Source organism: Pan paniscus, chromosome 6, assembly GCF_029289425.2.
Source record: "Pan paniscus chromosome 6, NHGRI_mPanPan1-v2.0_pri, whole genome shotgun sequence".
Classification (NCBI taxonomy): domain Eukaryota; kingdom Metazoa; phylum Chordata; class Mammalia; order Primates; family Hominidae; genus Pan; species Pan paniscus.
This window is the reverse complement of record NC_073255.2, coordinates 27,940,665-27,960,961: the sequence shown is the minus strand read 5'-3', so window position 1 is coordinate 27,960,961 and position 20,297 is coordinate 27,940,665.

Sequence of the window (20,297 nt, the reverse complement as noted above, 5' to 3'; positions counted from 1 at the left end):
GATGAGGGGAACACAGTGGCACCCAGAAGCTTGGAGATGCCAGGAACCACAGAGCCCTAAAGAGGGTGTCACAGCTCTGGCTGGGGAGTCCCTAGGTCTGGGCTTCCCGAAGGGCCACAGCTCTTCTCTCCTTCTTGTCATCCATAACATGGCAAGCAGGGGGGCGTGTTTCATGCCTGTTTGTGTTATAGCTCTTTCAGTCCTGTCATTTGTTGGGTCTTGAGCTCTTATCCTGCATCCAGGAAGAATGAGGTAAGCAAGCAAGGTGGAGAGGGCAAGCAAGGTGGAGAGGAGCTTCATTGAGTGACAGAACAGCTCTCAGGAGACCTGAAGTGGGTAGCTCCTTTCTGCAGGTAGGTCACCCTGATGAGTGTCCAGCTCTCAGTGGAGAGGAGACCCATAGTGGGTAGCTCTTTTCTGCAGGCAGGTCATCCTGATGAGTCAAGGAGACTCGAAGTGGATAGCTCCTTCCCACAGCTTGTAGTCTTGAAATCTGTGTGAGTCTGGGGATTTTATGGGCTTCAGAAAGGAGGAAGTGTGTGCTCATTGGTCCATGGGCAGCCATGGGTGGGCCCAGGAAAAGCACCGTAAGTTCTCACTGTGGGCCACAGACTCTACCCAGAACTGGCAGCCTGGCCCCCAGGTTTCAGGCCATTCTTGGCTCAAAGGAGGGGCTTTACTGGGGACCTGCCCCTTCCCACCCAGGAACCTGTCTGCCTCCTGCCCTCATCAACATGTCATCCATGGCACCTTGGCTGTCCACACTGAGGGGTGTCTGCAGGCCCATGCCAAGCTGCCCTCAGTCACTGCCCCTCCCATCTCCCTCCCATGCTCTTTGGCGCCCAAAGTCTGGAGGGGGCTGAGGTGGCTGGGGGCTGTTGTGTCAGCACCACCCTGAGCCCATGTACAGCTGGCCAGGTTATGACACTGCCCAGGCTCAACCACAACTTTGCTCTGCCCCAGAGCAGGTGCTGGGAGCAGGGAGAGGCCACAGAGCAGGAGCAGGCACTTCCAAGCCTGCGGGAGCGGGGGAGCTTCCCAGTCCCTGAGAGCACAGGGATGCCCAGGTCTGGAGTTGTGGCTGGGTGGCTACAGCTGTGCCCCAGAGCATGGTGCTCCTAGCCTACCAACTTGGTAAGGCAAGGAGCTCCCACCTATTCCTGGCCCCTGCTAGCTCTGGGGAGTGCACAGCCCCAGCTGCACCTCCCCCACTGCAGCCTGTGTCTTCACAGTGTGGCCACTCCAGATGGTCTGCTGCTGCTATCACATACACATACATAAATGCATGCATACATACATACATAAATATACACAGATTTGTTATGGGAATTGGCTCATACAATTATGGAGGCTAAGATGTCCCAAGATGGGTTGTCTGCAAACTACAAAATCAGGGAAGCTGTTGGTGCAATTGTCTGAGTACAAAAGCCTAAGAACCAGGGGAGCAGATGGTTTAACTCTCAGTCCTAGGCTGAAGGCCTGAAAAACTGGAGGGACTGCTTATGTAAGTCTGAGTCCAGTTGCCTGAGAATCTGGAGTTCATTTTTTTTTTTTTTTGAGACGGAGTCTCACTCTCTCGCCCAGGCTGGAGTGCAGTGGCTCGATCTTGGCTCATTGCAACGTCCACCTCCCTGGTTCAAGTGATCCTCCTGCCTCAGACTCCTGAGTAGCTGGGACTACAGGCATGTGCCGCCATGCCTAGCTAATTTTTGTATTTTTAGAAGAGACAGGGTTTCACCATGTTGGCCAGGCTCGTCTTGAACTCCTGACCTCAGGTAAGGTTCCTAAGGTCCCTCCCAAAGTGCTAAGATTATAGGCGTGAGCCACCACGCCCAGCTGAGAATCTGGAGTTCTGATGTCTGAGGGTACGAAAAGATGGCTGTTTCAGCTCAGAGAGAGCAAATTCAAACTTTTTCTGCCTCTTTGTTCTATCTGTCATCAATGGTTTGAATGACCTGCCTACATTGGTGACCATGGGTCTTCTTTACTCAATCTACTGATTCAAATGCTTATGTCTTCTGGAAACATCCTCACAGTATTCCTAGAAATAATATTTTACCAGTTACCTGGGTATCTTTAACCTAGTCAAATTGACACCTTAAATTAATCACCACATTAGGTAATGAGATGTCCATAGTTGGCTTTGAAAACTATGACATATACTTGGGAATCTAGAAGGCCAGGAGAAACCTGAGAAGGCCTGAAACTCTTACCTCTGGTTGACTTTTGTGGCTCTATGCAAGCAACAAGTGACAGGTAAGGCAGAATTATAAGCTGCCTGCTGGAGCATTAAAGGTGCAACCCAACACACACATAGAACCCTTTGGCAGAGTAAAAGAATTATTGTTTTAAGTGATTTTTTATATAAAAAGGATTATACACCATGACCAAGAGGGATTTATCCCAGGAATGCAAGGTTGGTTTAACATATGAAAAATCAATCAATGTAATATATATTATATTAATAGCATAAAAAACAAAAATAACATGATTATAGATGTGGAAAAGGCAGTTGAAAAAATCTGGCACCCTTTCATGACAAGAACATTCAGTAAATTATGAATAGAAGGGAACTTCCTCAACCCATTAAAGGGCATCTATGAAGAACCCACAGCTAATATCATACTTAATGTTGAAAGACTGAAAATTTTCCCTCTAATATTAGGAAGACAAAGATGTCTCATGTCTCCACTTCTATTCAACATTGTACTGTAGGTTCTAACCAGGGCAATTATGTAAGAAAAAGAATTAAAAGACATTAAGCTTGGAAAGCAGGAAGGAAAACTATCTTTATTCACAATTGACATTAACTTATATATAAAAAATACTAAGGAACACACGCACACACATGCACACGCACACACACATACACACACACAGCATTAGAGCTAATACAAATTCAGCAATGTTTCAGGATACAAGATCAAGATACAAAAATCTGTTGTTTTTCTGTGTACTAACTTAAAAAATAATAAATATGAAAATGGAATTAAGAAAATATTCTATCATAGCATAAACAAGAATAAAATAGGAATAAATTTAACAAAGGAAGTACAAGGCTTATACACTGGAAAATATAAAACATCATAGAAAAAAATTAAAGAAGACCTAAATAAATGAAAAATATCCCATGATAATGGAGTGAAAGACTTAACGTTGTTAAAATAATAGTACTCTCCAAGTTGATCTACAGATTCAATGTAATTATTATCGAAATCCCAACTCCTATTTTTTTTTCACAGAAATCAACAAGATAATTCTAAAATTAATATGGAAACACCAAGAGGCCAGGCATGGTGGCTCCCACCTGTAATCCCAGTACTCTGGGAGGTCGAGGCTAGTCGATCACTTGAGGTCAGGAGTTCGAGACCAGCCTGCCAACATGGTGAAACACCGTCTCTACTAAAAATACAAAAATTAGCCAGGAGTGGTGGCATGCACCTGTAGTTCCAGCTACTGGGGAGGCTGAGGCAGGAGAATCACTTGAACCTGGGAGGCGGAGGTTGCAGTGAGCTGAGATTACACCACTGCACTCCAGCCTGGGTGATAGAGCGAAACTCAGTCTAAAAGAAATGCCAGGAACTCAGAATAGTCAAAACATTTTGAAAGAAAAAGGCAAAGTTGAAAAATTTTAAACTTCCATATTTTAAAACTTACTACAAAGTTCATATGTAGTACTAACATAAGAATGCAAGTATAGATCAACGGAATAGAATTGAAAGGCCAGAAATAAATTCTTGTAGTTATGGTCAATTGATTTTCAAGAAGAGTGTCAAGACCATTTAATGAGAGAAGGAATATTTTATTTTTCAACAAATTATGTTAATATAACTGGATAGCCACATGCAAAAGAATGAATTGAGATCCCTATCTCACATCATATACAAAAATTAAATGGGAACTAAATATAAGAGGAAAAACTGTAAAACTCTTAGAAGAAAACATATGCTTAAATCTTTGTGACTTTGGTTTGGGCGGTGGCTTCCTAGACACCAAAAGCACAAGCAACAAAAGAAAAAAATAGATAATTTGGACTTCATAAAAACGAAAAACTTTTGTTCTTCAAAGGATACCATCAAGAAAGTGAAAAGTCAGCCCATGGAATCACAGGAAATATTTGAAGATCATATATTGGAAAAGGAACTTGTGTCCAGAATATGAAAAAACACCAATAACCCAATTTAAAAATGGGTAAAGGATCTTAACAGACATTTCTCCCCAGAAGACAGACAAATGGCCAATAAGCACATGAAAGATGCTCAGCTCCGTTAGTCATCTGAGACTAAATAAAAAAATAAATCAGAACTACAAGATACCACTTCACACCCACTAGGGTGACTGTAATTTTAAAAATGTATAATAACAAGTGTTGGCAGGATGTGGAGAATTTGGAATGCCCATACATTACTCATGGGATTGTAAAATGATGCAGCCACTTTGGAAAACAGTTCAGCAGTTCCTCAAAATGTTTTTTTAAAAAAGGAATTATTATATGACCCAGGAATTCCACACCTAGATATATATACAAGGCAATTGAAAATATGTCCACACAAAAATGTGGGCACAGATGTTTGTAACACTGTTACTCATAATAGCCAGAAAGTGAAAACAACTCAAATGTTTATCAATTAATGACTGGATAAACAAAATGTGGTATATTCCATATAATGGTAATGTTCCATAACATGGAACATTAGTCATTACTGAATCATAAAAAGAAATTAGATTCTGATACATGTATAATGTGAATGAACTTTTAAAACATTATGCTAAGTCTAAGAAGTCAGACACAAAAGACCACAACTTACGTGTTTCATTCATATGAAATCCCCAGAATAAACAAATCCAAAGAGATGGAAAGTAGAATATTGTTTGCCAGGGATTGGGGGTGGTAAGGAGGCAATGAGAATTTGCTACTTATACGTATGCTTTTTTTTTTTGGAGTGATAAAAACGTTCTGGAATTAGATGGTGGTGATAAATGCACAACTTTGTGAGTATACTAAAAACCACTGAATTGTATATTGTAAAGGGGTAAACTTTATGGTATGCAAATTATATTTACTATAGCTGTTTTTATTTATTTTTTTGAGATGGGATCTCACTGTCACCCAAGCTGGAGTGCAGTAATGTGATCTCAGCTCACTGCAAACTTCGCCTCCTAGGCTCAATTGATCCTCCTGCCTTAGCCTCTAAGTAGCTGGGATTACAGGTGTGTGCCACCACACCCAGCTAATTTTTGTATTTTTTGTAGATACGGAGTTTTGTAATGTTGCCCAAGCTGGTCTCAAACTCCTAAGTTCAAGTGATCCACCCGCCTTGGCCTCCCAAAGTGCTGGGATTACAGGCATGAGTCACTGTGCCTGGCATATTTTTAAAAATTATAAATGCAACTTTTTCTTCATTTTTGAGGGGAAATGCATGAAATAGAATTTATCAGAATTACTATGTTTTTATAACAGTACTACCAACAGTGAGTTTTTATGTTTGAAGTTTCATATTTTATACATCCTGGCATATTGGACCACATCTTGACAATATAGTGCATCATGTCCTGATAAAGTCTTGCGATCCCAGAAGCACATGTGATTGAGAATGAATTAGCATCTAGGATATAAAAAAATGCTTACAAGTCCATAAGAAAAACATCTTTAAAAAAGGACAAAATAAATAATTAGAAAATGTACTCAAAAGGAAATTGGAATGACCAATAAACATATAAAAATGTGTTCAACATCACTAGTAACCTAAGAAGTGCATGTTAAATCCAAAATGAGATAGGCTGAGTTGGGCAGATCACTTGAGGTCTGGAGTTCGAGACCAGCCCAGTCAACATGGTAAAACTCTGTCTCTACGAGAAATACAAAAAAAATTTAGCTGAGTGTGGTGGTGGGTGACTGTAATCCCAGCTACTCGGGAGGCTGAGGCACAAGAATCACTTGAATCTGGGAGCAGAGGTTGCAGTGAGCCAAGATCGCACCACTGCACTCCAGCCTGGGCAACGGAGCGAGACCTCAACTCAAAATAAATATAAAAAAACAAAATGAGATAGGTTTTGGCATCCATCCATCCATCTGATTGACCAAAATTCTACAGGAATACAATACCAAATATTACTAAGGATATTTAGCATTTATCCATTGCTGGCAATATTATAATTTGGCACAGTCACTTTGGACAACAATTTGATGAAATCTAGTAAAGGTGACAATGCATACTCCCTAAGCAACTTCACAGCTAGACTGGGCATATCTACAAGGAGAGATATGGGAATAGCACATTCATGGCAGTATTTTTTGGTTGTAAACAATCTAAATGTCCACTTATAGAAAGGCACACTGTACCATAATTATATTGCAGTAAAAAATGAGTTAGAGCCATAGGAATAAACATAGATTCAGTAACATAATATAGAGGAAAGAAAGTAAGATGCATAAAGATGCACCATTATGAAGCCATTAAAATGGTGTTGAAGTGTAAGAAATAGTAAACCAATGTATTGTTTAGAAATTGACACATCGGTAGTAAAAGTATTATTTTTTAAAAAGTATGTGAATGATAAACACCAAATTAGTATAATGGTTAGCCATGTGAGGAAGGGAGATGGGTGAATTTTAGGTTGAGTTCACTTGAAGCTTCGACACTTTGGGTAATGTGTGTTTTATTTTTGTTTTGTTTTTCTTAAGCAAGATGCTAGGTACATGGTTATTTATTATGCATTTTGCATATGTAATCATCTAATTATATAATATTAAGTTTATTTATATTAAATTTAATTTATATACAAAAACCAAAACAAATGAATGATTAGCAAAAAAAAAGGGCAATAAACATGGAAACTAGGAATATCATTCAAAGTGTTACCACTCTAAAAACGAACATCACCATCCTTATGTCACTTTAAGCTTATGATTCTGACATTGTTTATAGTCCAGAATCTAAATTATTTCCCAGTTATTTCCTTTTTAAAAATTTCTACTTGGGAATATCCCAGTTTTATCAGTCTCAAACTGCATGGTCCAGTAGTTGCTTATTTCTTGTCTCTTCTTTTTTCTCAGATCAGAAATTAACATTTTCTCCTACGTATTATATATCTGCTCCATCAGAAACAATCTTCCTTATATTTTATATTATTTTATTGTTCATAGGATATTTGCATATTTATTATTTCTTATGATATTTTACATGTATTTCTCTTTTTAAGGATGGGAATATAATCATAGAAAGGCTAAGCCATTTTTCCAAAGTCACTTTGCATGTGGTTGAAGCATGATTAAATTTCAGGTTCTAATTTTTAGTCCACTGGGACACTAACTACTCTTTTCTCCACCAAGTGTCACAGCTTCAATATTTCTGCTCATGTCAAAAGGTGCTCCTTATGGGGGAGGGGATGGGGAACGTGGATGGGGGGAAAGAGGAGCATGTCTGCCTACTCTCACTTAACGAGCCAAAACATTTTGCTTCTTTCCCAGACATCCACTCCTTTTACCTCTCGAAATAGCTCTGCCCCAAGGAAGGAGTAGCTGCTAATCTAATTGGTCAGAGCCTAATAGTCATTGGGTACCATTTTACTAGTGTGTAGAGTCACTATGCACTTAAAGAACGGCACCCACACTCATCACTCATTATCTAATTCTATGAAGTTGAAAAATGCCCAGGCAGGGCTTGTATCTGTTGGGCAGGTCTATTTATTTGAGCTTCTTCCAGCCTGCAATTTGATGTGTAAGTCAGGCTGAGCTCTGCCCCTCTGACACGGCCATTTCTGATTTAGGGGGTGCTGGCCAGGGTGGGAGGCTGTCTGCCGAGTTGCATTCTCCACTCTGGCTCTGCCAGAGTTCTGCCTTGAGGGGCTGTGAGTGCTTCTCTAGCTGTTCATAAAATGGTATTTTCTCCCTTCTGACTCTTGCTTCTCACGTCTACGGGTGGCTTTTATACTTGGGTACCCTGCCTGGTAGGGCAGTGGGTTAGTAGTAGGATTCTCAAAACTCAACTCTAAACTATTAATACCGTTTAGCACCCAAATTGGCACATATTGTTCAGCAATGCCTCCCTTCTCAGTGAAAACAAATTGTTGTTACTCCTTTTTGCCCTGGCATGACTGGGGAATAAACATTCTCTTTATTCTTCAGGACTGAAGGGTAATATATAATGCTTCCTACTCTGTCCATTTTACTATTTTTTTTTTTATTTTTTTTTTTTGAGACGGAGTCTTGCTCTGTCGCCCAGGCTGGAGTGCAGTGGCATGATCTCGACTCACTGCAAGCTCCGCCTCCCGGGTTCATGCCATTCTCCTGCCTCAGCCTCCCGAGTAGCTGAGACTATAGTCGCCCGCCACCACACCCAGCTAATTCTTTTGTATTTTTAGTAGAGACGGGGTTTCACCGTGTTAGCCAGGATGGTCTCGATCTCCTGACCTCGTGATCCGCCCACCTCAGCCTCCCAAAGTGCGCGGATTACAGGCGTGAGCCACCATGCCCGGCCCATTTTACTACCTTTTTGTTTTGTTTTGTTTTATCTATTTCACCAGCTACCATAGCTTTATCACATACAACTGTCAGAAAATGACTGTGATAAAAGATAAAAGGAGTTTGATGTGACATAAAAGAATAACTTGAATAGGAGTGAATGTTTCTTGATAAATACAATTGACACTGAGTGATTTCCCTCCTAGAAATAATTCATTTACATTCATCATAACAACCAATAATGGAAAACACAAGTTTGGTCTGCTTTTTTATTTCAATATTATTTAGATTAATGTTAAATGGTTGTCACTATTTCTGTTAGATTATATCTCTTAAAATAAAATGCTTTGAAATTATTTAGTATATGCTTTTGTCTAGCAAATAGAATTTTATCATTGCCAACAAAAGAGAATTACCCATGGCTGTGAATGTTCACATATGGAAAGAGCCCCAGAAAATTGCCTTGATCCCCAATTCCTGCCCGCAAGGCTCACAATCATATAAAGTAAGAAAATGAGGGATTTAAGCTGATAACTAGTTTTAAGTATTTAAGCCATGTTTTCCTTCAGTAAAATAGACAAAAACTACCATTTAGTGAGCCCTTACTATGCGCCAATCACTATGTTACGTATTTTCTCTATATAGTCTCCCTTTACCTTCACATGCCCCTCTGAGCTTGGTGCTGATAATTTGGGATTTGTGAAAATTAAGGACATCTGCTCTTCAAAAGGCACTGTTAAGAGGACGAAAGGACAAACTACAGTGTGGGAGAAAATATTTCCAAATCACATACTGATAAAAGTCTTGTATCTAGAACATATAATGAACTCTCAACTCAGTAAGAAAAAAAAAACCATTTGGGGAAAATATGGGCCAAAGATTTGAGGAGATAATTCTCCAAAGAATATACATAGATAGGAAAAAATCTCATGAAAAGATGCTCAACATTTTTATTTATCAGGGGAATACAAATTAAAACCACAGTAAGATGCCACTTTACACCTGAAAGAATGTCTAAACTTAAAACACTTGACCATATCAAGTGGTGATGAAAATATGGAAGCACTGGAGCTCTCATACACTGCCAAGTGGGAATGCAAAATGTACAACTACTTTGGAAAGCAGTTTGGCAGTTTCCTAACAATATGCCTCCTATATGAATTAGCTATTCCACTCCTAGGTATTGACCCAAAAGAAATGAAAGCATACGTCTTTACAAAGACCTGTATGTAAATGTTCAAACAGATTTATTTATAATACCCAAAAACTGAAAACAACCCACTATCCATTAGTAGGCAAAGGAATTTTAAAAAGGACTGTATCCATATAATGGAATATTATATGCAATAAGAAGGAATGAACATGCAACAAATGCATAAATATCAAGATAATTATGCTGAGTAGAATAATATAGACAAAAAGTACACATTGTATCATTCTATAAATGTACACATTTATAGAAAGTTCTAGAAGATGCAAACTAATATTTAGTGACAGAAAGCAATCAGTGGTTGCCTGGGACATGGGTTTAAGAAAAGGAGGAATAAGAAGATAGGATTAAAAAGAGGTGTGAAGCCAGGTGCAGTGGCTCACACTTGTAATCCCAGCACTTTAGGAGGCCGAGGTAGGTGGATCACTTGAGGCCAGGAGTTAGAGACCAGCCTAGCCAACATGGTGAAAACCCATTTCTACTAAATGTACAAAAATTAGCCAGGCGTGGTGGTGCTTGCCTGTAATCCTAGCTACTTGGGAGTCTGAAGCATGAGAATTACCTGGACTCGGGAGGCAGAGGTTGCAGTGAGCCGAGATTGTGCCACTGCACTTCAGCCTAGGCAATAGAGTGAGACTTTAACAAAAAAGGATAGAGAAAGCATTTTGGGATACGGATATGTTCATGATCTTGATTGTGGTGATGATTTAATGGGTGCAAAAATTATCTAATTGTACATTTTAAATATATGCAGTTTATTTTATGTCCATTATACCTCAATAAAATTGTTTTTTAAAAAACAACTATGAGGCCATGGAGGCTTTTGTACATTTGAGCAATAAATGTTATTTGAACTGCCTTAGTACTTTTAAAAGCACCTAAAGATTTAACAGATTTAAGCTGGTAACAAGCTTGGAGATATTGGGATCACTTTTTTTTGTTTGTTTGTTTGTTTGTTTTTTTGAGACAGAGTCTCACTCTGTTGCCAGGCTGGAGTGCACTGGCACAACATCGGCTCACTGCAACTTCCGCCTCCTGAGTTTAAACAATTCTCCTGCCTCAGCCTCCCGAGTAGCTGGGACTACAGATGGTGTGCCACCATGCCCAGCTAATTTTTGTATTTTTAGTAGAGACGGGGTTTCACCATGTTGGCCAGGCTGGTCTCGAACTCCCAACCTCGTGATTCACCTGCCTTGGGCTCCCAAAGTGCTGGGATTACAGGCTTGAGCCACTGCGCTCGGCCGGGATCACTTTTTAAAAGGAGCTTTATATATATATATAAAATGACAATGGAATCCTAGGTTTTGGAAATCTTTATCAATATGACATACAAAAAGAAAAGACTTTTCAGTGTTATTATTTTTGAGACAGGGTCTCACTATGTCACCAGGAGTACAGTGCCACAATTATAGCTAACTATCTTCTGGGCTCGAGCAATCCTCCTGCCTCAGCCTCCTGAGTAGCTAGGACTAGAAGGTGTGCACTCCCATGCCCAGCTAATTTTTCTTTTTTTGTTGTTTTTGTAGAGACAGGGTCTCACTATATTGCCCAGGCTGGTCTCGAACTCCTGGTCTCAAGCAATCCTCCCACCTCCTTGTTATTTTTAAAATTCTTAATGAGATTAGGCATGTTTTCATACATTTATTGACTATTTGTATTTTTTCTTCTGTGAATTGCCTGTTTATATTTTTGTTCATTTTTCTTTTGGATTTTTTTTTCTTATTGACTTGTAAGGATTTTTGGTTGAGGTGGATTTCAGACAAACTGAGTTGGAGATAATGTACATATAAAAATGTCCAGTAAGTCATTGAAGATGCAGGATGAGGTCTCCAAGGAAAATAAAACAAATGAGCAAAAGCAGATTATGAAATCAGAGCCCAAGGAAGAAACAGATCCAGTGGAGGCAAAGAAGTATTCAGAGTGACCTGGAAAAAACATGTCCTTATATGACCCTTACCAGTCACACGTCCTTTTACTATCCAATTTAGCGTGCATGCTTGACTGCAGGAAGTCCGTCTTTTTTTTTTTTTTTTTTTTTTTCTGAGTTTTCCTTCCCAAGTATTTCCAAAAAGCCCCAGGGGTGCTGAAACATGTCCAGGTGTCTGTTCTTCTAGCTATTATTTTTCTCTTGGCAAACACCAAACTCAGTGCGCCCCCTTGGGGCTAAAGGGTTCCACAGAGCTACTCCCATGCTGTAACTCCAGAACCTGCTGCTCATGCACTGTTGAGTAAGACACCCAGTGACCTTCTGAAGCCCTGGTGTCAGAGGCGTTTTAACCAGAGCACTGTGAGAGTATGTTTCCTTTTCTATGTCTGATTTGGCTCTATGTAAAGATAAGTTTGGTCATTTCTCTGAAGATCCAGGAAAATTCATAGATGAGTTTGAGAAATTAACTCTCACCTGTAGTTTAACTTGGCAGAATCAGCATGTTTTGTTGTTTCTGTGTTGTACAGTGGAAGAAAAACAACACCTTTTTTTTTTTGAGGCAGAGTCTTGCTCTGTCATCAGGCTGGAGTGCAGTGGCACGATCTTGGCTCACCGCAACCTCTGCCTCCTGGATTCAAGCGATTCTCCTGCCTCAGCCTCCCGAGTAGCTGGGACTACAGGTGCGCACCACCATGCCCAGCTAATTTTTATATTTTTAGTAGAGACAAGGTTTCACCATGTTGGCCACGATGGTCTCGGTCTGTTGACTTGGTGATCTGCCTGCCTTGGCCTCCCAAAGTGCTGGGATTACAAATGTGAGCTGCCGTGCTCAGCCAAAACAACACATTTTGGGGACAGGTAGGACCCATGCAGATGAGGTATTGGCTCGTAACCCTAACCATAATATATATCAGGCAGGAGGTATAGCAGTTCCAGATCAAGATCCAGGGTGGAACTATCAAAGGTGCAGTGACGACTTGGGGAGTAGAGATAATATGGTCTCTTGTTTGTTGGAAGGGATAAAGAAATGTATGAAAAAGCCTGTTAACTATGAAAAGGTTAAGGAAGTTTCACAGGGCAAAGACGAGAATCTAGCTTTGTTTCAAGGGGGTTTAGTTGAGGCAATCAGGAAATACACTAACACTGATCCTGCCTCAAGGGAAGGACAAACCCTTTGGGAGTACACTTTATATTCCAGTTTGCCCCTGATATCCACAGGAAACTGCAAAAAGCAGCTATGGGTCCCCAAACTCCTATTGAACAGGTTTTGTGTTGTTTTTTTTTAAGACGGATTTTCACTCTTGTTGCCCAGGCTGGAGCGCAATGGCATGAGCTCGGCTCACTGCAACCTCTGCATGCTGGGTTCAGGTGATTCTCCTGCCTCAGCCTCCCAAGTAGCTGGAATTACAGGTATGTGCCACCATGCCCAGCTAATTTTTTTGTATTTGTAGTAGAGATGGGGTTTCACCATGTTGCAGGCTGGTCTCGAACTCCTGACCTCAGGTGATCCACCCACCTTGGTCTCCTAAAGTGCTGGGATTACAGGCGTGAGCCACTGTGCCTAACCTAGAACAGCTTTTGGATATGGCATTTTAAATTTCTAATAACAAGGACAAAGTAGAGGAAGCAGAAAGAGCAAGAAGGACCTCCCACAAGGTGCAGCTCTTGGTTGCAGCCTTAAGCTCACCTCCCACATGGAGTTGCCCTCCTGGCTCTTGGCCTGAACAAGGGAAGCTGAAAGGTAGGAAACCCAAAGCTGGGTGTCCAAGTCAACGTGCCTTGGGCATGAATCAGTGTGCACACTGTAAGAAAACTGGCCACTGGAAGAAGGATTGCCCAGTGTTCTGAAGGGAGCCATCAGCACCTGAACCAATGATGGCAGAAATAGCCAGGCAAGCCCAAGAGTGATGGGGCCTCAGACCTTCTGCCACAGCTTCTGTTGGACAACTAGCCATATCTCCGGAGGAGCCTCGGTAACTCTTGATGTGGCAGGTAAGAATATTAACTTCCTTCTAGAATGCATACTCTGTTTTGACCCATTATAATGGGCCTCTGTCACCCCAAAACTGTGTAGTCATGGGGATAGATGGACAAGCTCGTAGATGACATTTACCTATCCTGTAAGCTCCTCTTCAGGGACTGTGGTTTTCTCCTGAATGCCGCACCCCTTGTTGGGGAGGGATTTGTTAACTCAGCTGAAAATAGTAGTATCTTTTGGAAATCATAAAGCAGACAAGAAATTGCTCCTTCTCCTTTCCTTTGAATAAATATCAGGCTTTGTTGCTAAACATCCTGATATAATTCTTTAAGTAAGCCAAACTTTGAATCAAGCTACCTATTTGCCTGAACCCACAGGTACCCTAGATCATTCTTGCATACAAGTTATGGAGAAAGTTTACTCCAGCTGTCCAGATTTAAAAGATGATCCTCTAGATAATCCTGAGTTAGAATGGTTTACAGATGGAAGTAGCTTTGTGCACCAGGGAAACAGAATAAAAAACTGCTAATACCAGGTGCTAATCAGTGGAAACTAGTTAAACATTTGCATGACTCTACTCATTTGGGAAGAAATTCCCTGTTTCAATTAATGTCTTGGTATTTAATAGGAAAGGCTTACTTAAAAGTGTAAAGCAGGTAACTAACTCAGGCCTGTGAACTGTGTGCCCAGAATAACCCAAAAAACCAGTCTTTACCTCCTCCTCTAGTAAGGCCTGTTCAGCATAGGGGAACGTACCCTGGTGAAGACTGGCAAATAGACTATACTCAGATGTCCCCATGTAAAGTGTTTATTTATTAGTATTTGTTGACACCTTTACTGGTTGGATCGAGGCTTTTCCTACCTGGTCTGAAAAGGCAATTGAGGTTTCTAAACTCCTACTAAAGGAAATAATTTCTAGATTTTGGCTGCCTAAGAGCTTACAGAGCAATAATGGCCCATATTTCACAGTGACAATTACCCCAAACACATCTTCAGCCCTAGGAATTCAGTACCGCCCTCATTCGCATGGAGGCCACAGTCTTCAGGGAAAGTAGAAAGAACTAGTGAAACTCTAAAAAGGACTCTTGCTAAACTACGACGTCAGAAACCTGGCTGTCTTTATTACCTGTAGCCTTATTATGGGTTCAAGTGGCCCCTAAGGGAAATCTGCAGCTCAGTCCTTTTGAAATAATGTATGGAAGGCCTTTCTTAACTACACACCTCCTAATAGACATAGATACTTTCAAGCTACAGAATTATGTGATCGACTTAGGACAAGTGCAAAGCACACTCCTTGATTATGGAAACCGAAGACTCCCTTCCCCCACTAAGGAAGAGAATCTTGTTACAACCCAACCGGGAGACTGGGTCCTGTTAAAAACTTGGAAGGAAGGATCCCCAGCAGATTAACTTTCCCCAAAATGGAAGGGACCCTCTTAAGTTCTCCTTAGTACCCCAACTGCAGTTAAACTGCTGAGAAAAAACAGCTGGGTCCACTTATCTTGAATTAAACCTGTCTCTTAGGAAGTCCCACAGGCCTAGGGAACACAAGTGATCTCGTTTATTCCTGTGAGCCAATCGATGACCTCTGACTCCTGTTCAGAAGAAATGAAAGGGATGGATAACATAAAGATATAGATTGGCATTCTACTTTTGGGTATAGGTTGGAATCATGCAGAGAGTAACTTATTTACCGAGTGGGCATAGACTTTAGCCTCTCTACCTAATCAGACAAACCGTTGGGTATGGGGAGATTTTAACAGTGGCCCAAGGGGGAGCTTGTGCTGTGATCAAAACCAAATGAGTGTATGTTTCAGACTATTCACATAATATTATCCGGGATATGAAAGCTTTAGACACTCATATCTCTGCCATTGATGCACTGTCAGTCGACCCTATATCGGCTTGGTTCCAACAACTGCCCGGCTCTTGGAGAGCCTTCCTGTTTAGTTTGCTTGGAATGATTTTACTTATTTTACTTTGCTGTTGTGGAATATATTGTGGTTGTACTCTTTGTGTAGGAAGGCAAGACAAGTTTACTCAATGCTTTCTTAAATTGGACACTTATGAATCTTCCAGATATCACCTTTTGTCAGAACTTGGAGTTATGAATGACCTTCACCATACCAATGCTCTCTGACTGAGCTTCTCTCTACCCCGAATGCAAGAGACCCTAATAGTTAGGCAGGAATATAATTACCCCTATTCAGCCTGAAGAAGTTGCAGAAGACGGATCTTCATCCTTCTGCAACCCTTAGGATTCAGGGTCCTCTTTTAAAGGGTTGGGGGAGATATGTCAGAGGAAGTCAGAGTTTGAACCAGAGCAACTCCATCTTGAGTGAGGGCTGGGAAAATAAGGCTGGGACTTGCTGGGCTGCATTCTCAGAAAGTTAGGCATTCCTAGCCCCTAGATATTTATGGTTAAGGGAACAGATTAATATTGTTTACAAAACAGACCCAGACTTGGGACTGTCCGGTATCCTGATATCTGGAGAACAAAGGCATTCCTAATTTTGATTTAAAGATAATAGTATCGGCCGGCACTTTGGGAGGCCGAGGCAGGCAGATCACGAGGTCAGGAGTTCGAGACCAGCCTGACCAACATGGTGAAACCTTGTCTCTACTAAAAGTACAAAAATTAGCTGGGCATGTTGGCGTGTGCCTGTAATCCCAGCTACTCAGGAGGCTGAGGCAGGAGAATCACTTGAACCCAGGAGGCAGAGGTTGCAGTGAGCTGAGATCACGCCACTGCACTCCAGCCTGGGCAACAGAGTGTGACTCCGTCTCAAATAATAATAATAATAATGTCAATCCTTGCAAAATATAGTAATTAAGAAAATCAATCCTTTATCACAAACCCTTGTAGCAGAACACATCTCCCCACATATACAAGCATTGTGCCTAGGGTGGATGCGTTCCTTCTTTTACTTTCAGGAACGTCCTACTCTATCTATGGAATAGCTGTCCTTTCACCACTTTACTTTCTTAATAAACTTGCTTTTTGCTTACTTTCTTAATAAACTTGCTTTTTTGCACTGCAGACTCACCCTGAATCCTTTCTTGCATGAGATCCAAAAACCAACCCTCTCTTGGGATCTGGATCAGGACCCCTTTCCTATAATACTGGCAGTCTGGAGATGTGTGCCCTAACCAGGCCATACTCCCGTTGCCCCATGACCATCCATGCTGTGGCTACTGTTGTTGAAGCTGAACCTCAAGGTTACTGTTAAATAGGGTAAGCCAAATAACTGTGGCTCAAGCTGGGCCACCTGCTCTAATTATTACCACCAGGGTTATTGCAGATCCCAGCACAGGCTATGGTCATTCCTTATGATGTACTCTTTGGAGAGACGTACAATTTGTTGGCTAATGGGTCAACACAAAAAATGGCCCAGCCTTACCACCTTCAAACTCTTATGGTTCATGTAGGTGTTTCCTTGGGCCCCAAACCTGCCTTCAGGATGGCTGGGTTGAAAGCAGATTGACTGATGCAAGGTTCACTTTTCCCAGCTGACCTCCTAGCCTGCCTTTTTCCTGTTTTCATGGTAAAGATTTCCCAGGATCTTGCTGCTCTTCCCTGTTGCCTAATTTGGGTTAGGCCACCAAAGTCCATCAAACAAATTTGACTCATTTGGACTTGGGATGCAAAAAGACAAGTTCTCACTTCCATTCCCCTCAAGAGTACCCTCATGTGTTGAAGGCACTGATCGACACACATCCTAATTCCCAGCAGCATGTAAGTTTCCTCAGCAATGGATACATTTGGGGGTGGGAGGAGATGTCTAAAGCTATCAAAATGTCCTGTTGCATCACAAAAGCACCTTCTCTCACTCTCTCAGCCAAGCAAAGGTAACTTGAAGGGTTGAGTCCCCAGCAGAGGCGGATTTTCTATGATGTTAATGAAGCTTAGGTGTCACTTGCCCTGGCTCCTTCCAAGTGACAGGGGAAGGATCTTACAAAGTATTCACAAGCTTATATATTTTTGTAAAATTTGTGAAAGTAAGATATCTTGTGGCTAGGCGCTGTGGCTCACGCCTGTAATCCCAGCACTTTGGGAAACCAAGGTGGTTGGATCACGAGGTCAGGAGATCGAGACCATCCTGGCTAACACGGTGAAACTCCATCTCTACTAAAAATACAAAAAATTAGCCGGGCGTGGTGGCGGGTGCCTGTAGTCCCAGCTACTCGGGAGGCTGAGGCAGGAGAATGGCGTGAACCCGGGAGGCGGAGCTTGCAGTGAGCCGAGATTGCGCCCCTGCACTCCAGCCTGGGTGACAGAATGAGACTCCGTCTCTAAATAAATAAATAAATAAAAAGATATCTTGTATTCTTTTTCTTAAAGAAGTTCTCTTCCCGCAATCATATAAACTTTATGCTCCTCAAAATCTGGATCCATCCCTGTTTCTGGCAAAACTTTGTGAAAAGTTGTTTGTTTTTTTAACTAAGAGGAAAAATGGCATAAAGAATCCAGCTGACCTAATAACATTTCTCCTTCTACTTCTTACTAGCTGTTATGATGCATGCAAGGAGTGTTACTTAACCTCTCTGAACCTGAGGTTCCCAGCTAGAAAATTGAGATAATAATGTATGTCATGGAGTATTACCGTAGGAATCTATTATTACCACCAGGGATATTGCAGATGGGATCATATAGTACCCAATATGGTGTTTGTCACATAATAGATAATCAAAAGTATTGTGTGTTATTGTGGTAATTATTACTTTGTTAACTGTATAAACATCTACCTTGGAGGGCTGGAAACTTATTTTGCATGTTTCCCACATTCCTATTTATTCTCATGTTGTACCTAGACCTGATTAAACAAAGCCTTGAACATGAAGGAAGAAGCCAGAAGAACTGGGCTCAGCCCAGTTCTTGAACTCTTAACTGAGTAATTAAATTGCCAAGCACTATTATCTCCTTGCTGATCTCAAATTTGAGGTGTTCTGGGTAATTACATTGCCTTGCCTTTATATATATCTATACACATATATGTACATATATATGTGTGTATATATATATAGATATATGTGTATATATACATATGTGTATAGATATAGATATATATATGTATGAAATCTCTAGATAGATAGATTTTTTTTCAGACATTGTCTTGCTCTGTCACCCGGGATGAAGTACAGTGGTGTGACCACAGTTTACTGCAGCCTTGACCTCCCAGGCTCAAGGGGTCCCCCAACCTCAGCCTCCTCAGTAGCCGGGACTACAGGCATGTGCCACCACACCTGGCTAATTTTTTGTGTTTTTTTGTAGATATGGGGTTTTGCAGGCTGATCTCAAACTCCTGGGCTCAAATGATCCACCCGCCTTGGCCTCTCAACTTGCTGGGATTACAGGTGTGAGTCACCCTGCCCAGCCCAGTATTATATTTTTAAAAATTCATATATAGGCAAGAAGTCTAGAAAATGTCCTTCATAACCATGCACTTTTAGGCTAAACCTTAAAGGGAAAATCTGACACTGAAAGTATAATATAAGGGTCAACATTCTTTCAAAGGTAATTGTAAAATGGCAAGTTGGTGGTCTTCAGCTTGTGTCAATATGTCAATTCAAATGCCGGTGCCCAGAAACGGAGCAGTTCTTTTTTTTTTTTTCCAATTGAAGTGCCAAACATTTTAAGTCATCCAACTTCATCCAATTCTTAAGTTGAAAAAAAAAAGTATTATTTAGTCATATCCTCAATTTAAAAGATGTAAATTATATATTAATACATAGATGCGCTAATGAAAAAGGCTCAGGAATGAAAGGCAATACTGTATCTCAAGGACCCTCAAGGAATTATTTAGGTTGATACATTTCTTATAATTACTTAGTTGGCTGTTTGCCTGTGGGTCATACACTAATTCACTGTAACCACAGCTTGTAATTGAAATGCTGTTTTAGTTAAAGAAGATAACATGACTGTGAATCCTTCTATGAAAGGATTTCAGTCCAAGGCATTTAATTCTGCTTCAGATTTGCTAGATGAATGTAAGTGTTGTATCTCCTGAGTACTTAAAATAGGTGCAGAGCATCTCACAGCCATCTTGATTCAAGTATATAAATATTTATGCAAAGCCCTAAGCTAGGCTGGGTGCTGTAATTGATTGCAAATGGAAACTTTTCTCATTATGTAAATTAGCAAACTATTTGCTTCCTTCTATTAGCTTTGCTGTTTGAAGTCATTTTCTAGTAATTTATTTAATAAAAAGAATTAGTGTCTATTGCCATAAACTACCTAACACAGTAGACACATAAATGCTGATTATATCAAATCGTTAAGTGCTAAAGGGAATTTTGGATGTAAAAGATATAGTCTCTGTCCCTAAGGACTTTCCAAAGTTGATGCTTAAATCCCAGTTGAGTGAACTGGACAGTGATGGTCCCCAGAAGGGTGTAGCACCTAAGGCAGACTAAAAGTTGTGGCCAGAGTGATGATACAGGTGCCAGATATTCAGTTTGCACTATGTGCTAGACACTGCACTAAACAATCCACATTCATTATTTCATTCAATGGAAACAAAAAAATATGCTATAGAGAATACTACCACCCCTGTTTTACAGATGAGGAAACTGAGGCTTCAAGAGATTCAGCAATCTGCCTTAGGACACAGAGGTAGAAAGTGGCAGACAGTCTGACTCTGGAAGCCCACACTGTTTCCTATTATACTAACCCTGAATAGAGAGGTAAGTATTTCTCCAAAAGTATCAGGCACCCATC